The sequence below is a fragment of the Saccostrea cucullata genome, unplaced genomic scaffold, assembly GCF_032062105.1.
Source record: "Saccostrea cucullata isolate Sc308-1 unplaced genomic scaffold, CSIRO_AGI_Scuc_v1 ctg1523, whole genome shotgun sequence".
In the NCBI taxonomy this organism is placed as follows: Eukaryota; Metazoa; Mollusca; class Bivalvia; order Ostreida; family Ostreidae; genus Saccostrea; species Saccostrea cuccullata.
The window spans coordinates 248,228-255,098 of NW_026925049.1; the positions used below are offsets into that span (position 1 = coordinate 248,228).

General features: G+C 31.0%; 1 long non-coding RNA gene across 1 annotated transcript; it reads left to right on the forward strand.

The window, feature by feature from the left end:
• Window positions 1-731: 731 nt before the first annotated feature.
• On the forward strand, window positions 732-6,495 carry LOC134267911 (uncharacterized). The gene is made up of 3 exons (XR_009992252.1): window positions 732-810; window positions 978-1,081; window positions 6,407-6,495. It is a non-coding gene; the product is annotated as an uncharacterized LOC134267911 (long non-coding RNA).
• Window positions 6,496-6,871: the final 376 nt, after the last annotated feature.

A 6,871-nucleotide genomic window follows, 5' to 3' on the forward strand; every position in this document is an offset into this window, starting at 1 on the left:
CGAGGGTTGTACGAAAAGTTCGTGGACATCTCTCATATATTTTTTTATTTGACGTCATATGTTATCTAAATTTGATAAAACTATTTAACAATAAATTCAAATTATTGGAGTAATTTTTTTTAAATATCACAATTTATTTAAAACTTATCTGGATTTTAATAAATGCACAAATCTGGTCGTGGAGCAGGTCAGAATTTAGTAAGTTACAAACAAATACACTAAATAATGTATGTAGTTATTCTCTCTGTCAAATGAAAAACAACAAAGAAAAACAGCCTAGAATAATTCAGAATTGTCTGAAGCGGAATCAGAAGCCAAATTATGACTTGATATTTTGCTTGGTTGAAGAAGAAATCAACTTGAGAAGATAGGCAGTCCGTATTGAAAAAAGACAAAAAATAATGATGTTTTAGAACCTAACGGAGCAGCAGAAATTAATGAAGTTAATTGATGTTTCCTATATCGAATGGAATTCATGGAATCACACTTTACACATTCAACTTTACAAATATTTTACATATTATATTGTGCTTATTTTAAATTTCTATTGAGTAATATAACGAAGATTGAGACCGTCCACCAACTTTCGAACAACTCTCGAAGTAGTCCCCGATTTAAGATTTGGTGTTTGAAAATAAAAACTTATCTTTTAAGGGCATTAATGTCATATATAATTTTACCTTTGACATCATGAACCTGACCTCTACTCATATCTTTAAAGGGCACCTAGTGTATATACTAAAGAAAAAAAAGGGATACGAATGATTTTCCGAATATCAATCATATCTCTGGCTCTAGCTACATATTTAGGTAAATGTGCATTGGAATCATAAAACTATTCTTTATATCAGAGTTATATGCTGGGGAGTGGACAATTATATCTGGATGAATTACTTTCAGTTCCAGAAATTCTTGAATTGAATTTTCTTTTCAGATGAAACTTAAATCGTGTTTTAATACTTTTAGTTCATTTTAAGGAATAAGATATGTTGAGGCCTACTGTCCAGACAACTGGAGGGGATTTTTCGCAAATTGTTATCTTTTCCTCACCCACCTTCCAATGAACTGGCAAAGTGCGTGGGTAAGTTTACCTCTCTTTTTTGATCGATGACTTGTCTTTGTAAGTACTTAAATCTTAAAAAAGAAAAAAAATATTTGCTGACCATTGCAGAATATAGTTCATAAAGCATTTATCGACTTTTTTGTCAGTAGCTTGTCCCCTTTCTTAAATTGTTCATACGTGGTGTACATGTACATCCTTGCATATCGAATTAACTGGAAGACATATGCAAGATATTGATAAGTTGCTACATACGAGGGCTGTTCAGTAAATAATGTCCTGAACTGTATGACATACAATACAGATTTCAATGATAAAAAATTATTTATATAGAGGAAAAGAAAACAAACATGATTTTATACACGTTTATTTTGATATTGGCGTTTGTTGGTCGTGGCATATTTAAAGCAGCAGGGGGTCGCCAAGCGTAAAAGGGCGACCCCAAATAACAACAAGCAGCAGCAGCAGCAGCAAGCAACATGAAAGCATAATCTCACATGTACATATAATAAGCATAATAAGCATAATAATGGCCGTTCCGGGTATACCGCGAACGATAATTAACCTTACAATTTTATTTTATGTACATGTTTTTTTAAATAAACTTTACAAGTTTACATGTATATTGTAGTTATCGTTCCGGGTTATCAAACCGCGAACGTTACAAAGGATATTTTAGCAAGCAAAGCACTGTGCATGAAATTTGTTGAAAGCAGTACACATTTTGCACAGCAACTGAGTTTGTTTCAAGTAAGCAAAGCAGACCAATTCATGAATTTGTTGAAAGCAGCACACATTTTCACAGTAAATGAGTTTGTTTTAAGCAGCAGCAGCACAATGAATTATAGCATCAGTTGAATGGCTCGGCGCAAACGCCACATGGCCGAAACCTTTGGAATCCATAGGTTTCGGTCACTCCATAAAATGGGGAAGCCGCATTCAACTGACCCACGACCAACCTCCCTAATTTTAACCTATTTACTTGGGAAACAGTAATAATCCCCTTGAAAATAACTCGAGACCCCCCATCCCTCCTAAATTTAATACTTCTGTATAATGAGTAGACAGAAAATTTTGATTCAATTGATGTTTTTTAAATGTGTAAAGTTATGAGAACTTAAGCAAAATTTAATATATATTAGCTTACACTGGATTATTTTATAGCAAAATAATATATATTAAAGATGAAGAATTATATGTGCCAATATGTTAAGAAAAAATTATGTGGAGACAAAATATTGTCCCATCACAAAAATGGCAGATCCTGATCATGCAACCCCTCTCATTTCAACAGGAGTATGTATGAATTTACTCTGGCTGGTTTCAAGCAACACTCTACTAGATAAAACCTACTTTACTTACCGTGCAAGATTTCTTTGGGAATAAATCATGTTAATTGTATTATTATAGGTTAGCTTTTAAGAAAATTACCTCTCCAGGCTTATAGTGCTCACATGTAATATGTAACTCCCAACAATGACTCCAAATGGGATCTTGAAAGTATACTTGATAATAATACTTGATATGCCGTCTTTTTAATGTTTATAATAAAACAGAAAATGATCCTTCTCATCATATTTTAATTCTATTTTTTGGAGTTCTTAACTCTATTCTATTATTTATTGCTTTTTCAACCAAACTAATCTGTATAACTGAGCAGCCTGTACATCATAAACTGGATATTTCTAGCTACTTTATTATATGTGCCAGGAATATAGTACTTTTTAAAGTTGACTTAATGTCAATTACATAATATTATAATATATCTATTAAGATAATAGAGTAACTTCTCTACCTAGAAATATGACAGAAACAGGACAAATATTACTAATAAATGGCTCATACACAGAGCAAAACCCCTTTCCCCTATCAAAATGGCTTGCAAGAATACATGATTACATGTATTTAACTTATCCCTGTAGTTAGAAAAATTAAAATTATTGTGTTGCCCTTGTCTGACAGTGCATTATTCTTAAATTACAAACAATACTGCATATCACTTTCCTAATATGTATGGAGAATAAAACAAATTAAAATTTTTTTTTAATTCACCAAAATTGAAAGTGTGATCTTAAGGAAGCACTTTCTTATTAATAAAGGTTTAATCCATTATACACTGAACCAGTTATCACCTAAAAGTACTGTTCAATTAATGTGAATCATTTCAACTTTAAAGCCTGTGGCTGAAAAATAGAATTTTGTCTGTTGATTCTGAATGAATGATATGTTTAAATGGCATGAATCTAATATAATTAGTGGAAAATTTTGACAAATACTTTAATTTCTAATTCATTTATAACAATAGTTTTGTATTTTCCTACAACTATTCCCTGACGGAGGCTGTTGGTGAAATTCCAATAGGTTGGATTTATGAATGTTTCTACACGGGGATCTTATAACTAGGGTTTTCCACTGTTTTGTTGAATACAGGATAATTAATGCAATTAAACTTACTCTCTGATTGATGTATCTTGAATGAAATCTATGAGCTTATATCATGCTTATCAAGCTAAGATGTCTGATCACAATACTTAAGACCGAAGAAAATTGCCATTGTAAAATACATCACCTTAATTGGCCTGATCTTTGTATATTAAAACAGGTGGTGCTAATGAAATCAAATCCAAAATTAAAGTCCTTTAAATAATTGCCTTCTGGCTTATCAATAATTGGCTTTTTGTGAAAATTCTGAAACCGATCCAAAATTATGCCTAAGTCATTAAAATACCCATACTACATGTACGATTAGTTTATATTTATGTGTACTTGACTAGATAACCTTGGTACACTGGATCTTGATATAATAAATCTTATTAATACATGTAAATACTCCCAAATCTGTTATACTCCTATGTCATGATAGCACCATAGCAGCTCTCCCTAGTTAGTGCATAATACAATTTTCTACTCAACATCCTATCCAAATTATACTTTTCTCAAAGACATCAATTTCCAACCTAAGAGTCAGACACTTATTGTCGGGCAATAAAATTCCCCTTTATTCCCCAAAATTGAATGAATTGCATGTTTCTCCCCTATTTATGTATTATGAATTTGTATGTCCTAAGTTAATTTCAGTAATATTTTCAACCCTGGTGTTTTAGTATTCTATCTGATGTAAGTATTCCATGAACTCTAAGCTCTAACCAATAAAATAAAATTATTAAGAATAGCTTATATGAATTATTTTAAATAAAACTACTTATGTAAAGAAATGCTTTAGCTGAAAACAGGAATCCACTGATAAACTTAAAATGCAGATATGTGTAAAAAGGCAGACACACTTTCAAGTAAACACAAGTATTAAGGCGCAATATTTTTACCAGTATATTTTGTTAATTGTCAAATCCCTTTTATTTAAAGTGGCTTTTATTTATTAACCTTGACAGTAGTTGAGAGAATTAGAATAATTGATATTACATGATCCAGTTATTTTTTTTTCTGGGTCGCACAGAACACCTACATACTTACCATAGCTAAAAGAAGAGAATTAATTATTTAAGCAACTGGTTATAGAATACAGCAGATTGTATTCTTTATCATGAATTGAGCAACAATTAGTCATTTTCCTTAATTTACAAATCTAATTCCCTAATTTACCCAAACCCCAGATAAATAAAATTATCAATTCCTTTATTTCTAATGGTAATAGCCTTAGAAGTGAAGAATGCGTGAACAAGAATAAATTATCCCTAAAATGCTAAAGCGAGTACCCTCGAGTCAGCTTATACTGTCAAATTCATTGTATGACTAATTAAAAAAAGAAAAATAACTAGCATATAGCTCATCAAGAGCAACTGAGCTACCTTTGATAGGCAATAAATTTGATGAAATCTATGTGATTGCCAAAAGGAACCAAGTGGCAAATAGTTATTATACACTCGAGAAGCACTGAATTTAATTTCAAGAGTGCATTTTAAGTTCGAAATAAAGCATTGGCTTGTCCTGTTGGTTGATTGTGTTGTTTACTGTGGAGGGCATAATATCCGCCAAATAGGAAATAAGCTTCTACTGCATGATAATAACATAAAGCCTGATTTATGGCCAACATTACCCTTGTAACTTATAATATTTGATGTTTCCCTGTTAATCATCAAAGCTGTAACTGTTATAACTTTGCTTCTGAGCCCCCCTCCTTTGTGTTTTAAACAGAATTCATGCACTTTAATGCAAAATGCATTTTAAAAATACCGTTGTTGTATACACTGAGAATGCTCAATTGAATAAAGCCTGCCAAAATTGATCTACACCGATTATAATGTTTTGATCAGTTTGACTGCTATATTAAGCCATTCTTTTTATACAGGATTTTTATTTTTCAATTATAATTAATTTAAAAACATAATAAAAAATATTCCTTAATCTTGTATATGTTTGCTTGTTAAACTGAAACATAAACAAGTTTTAATACAAATTACGCCACATGTATGCCGACATAGCAAATTTTGGAAAATTCAATCCAAGAAAATCTCGCATTTTTCCAAAAAAGAATAATCCATCCATGCATCTAATCATCAAATCAGGTATTTGCCGATAATATTCAATTAAATAATTTAGAAACAATTGTGATTGAAAGCATATTTTTTTAAAAGTTCTGTCTGCTACAAAATTCGTGTACCTTTCGTTTTTGGATCAAGGGCAAAGAGGGAGAATTTGAGATATCCCGATCCCGATCTAATTTATATTCTAGCTAACCTAACTCATATAGCAGCAACAAAGTTTTCCTCGTAAAATAAGTGCATCTATTCTTTAAATTAATAGATGCTATTATATAATGTGCATCAAATATGGGTACCGTCTTTGCAAACAAAAAATATAACAAATTCTGTAATGTTTGCCAAATTTCAATAAGTAATATTTGATGATTTAAGATTGACTTTAAGACACATAGCAAATTTGATAGACATCATTTCGGAAGTAGTTTTCACTGTTTTAAAGCAACTTTTGACGGTAAAAAAGCTAAGTACTCAAAGCTCGCCCTATATTTTGAAAAATGAGTGAAAACGACAGCGTGTACGAATGTCTTAACGATAATCTTAAAATAAAAGTAATCGTAGTTATCTACGTTTGTTTGATATTCAAACAGATAATGGAATTTGAATCTATTGCTTAAAACGTTCAAAACAAAATTTACCAAAACAAAAAGTACTCTGTAAAGCATAAATTTAAGAATCTTTTCTAATATTAAGTGATCATTAAAATGCCCTAGTTTTATTTTATTACCTGTTTGTTAATGAATACCTTAAAGAACACAGTTTTCTTTGTTTGCCTTTAAGTCCATTTAAGTCCATTAACAGGGCAATACATGTTATTTCCAAATCATTAATATGCCTTTGCTTTAAACAGGATTACTGTGCACACAGAGGTGCCAAGTTAGTAGAAATAGATGTTTATGAGGACAACTTTATCATACAAAACGCAGAAGATTTTCATACTGGTGGTAAGTTGATTAAAGTTAATCAAATTCAAAAGTCATCACTGTAGCAAAGTTTTCAGATTTCGCGGGAAATGCCTCATTTTTTCACCACAAAAACACCAAGCATTTGCAATTCAATATAATATAAAATACTACAAGTTGTTGAGCGTAAGATTGAAAATTTTCATATAAAGACAAACAACCGAGGCTAGCTTCGCCTCGGTTGGCAATGCTTTTTTTTATGGAAAGAAAGTTTTTAATGTTAGTCTCATCTACATGATGTATTAATTTTTTTTACTAAATCTTTTCTGCTATTTTCTTCATGGAAACTCTTTACTGGGAAAATTATTTCCTGGGATTTTCTCTTTTTCTCCAATTGATTCAGCCTTATTTTT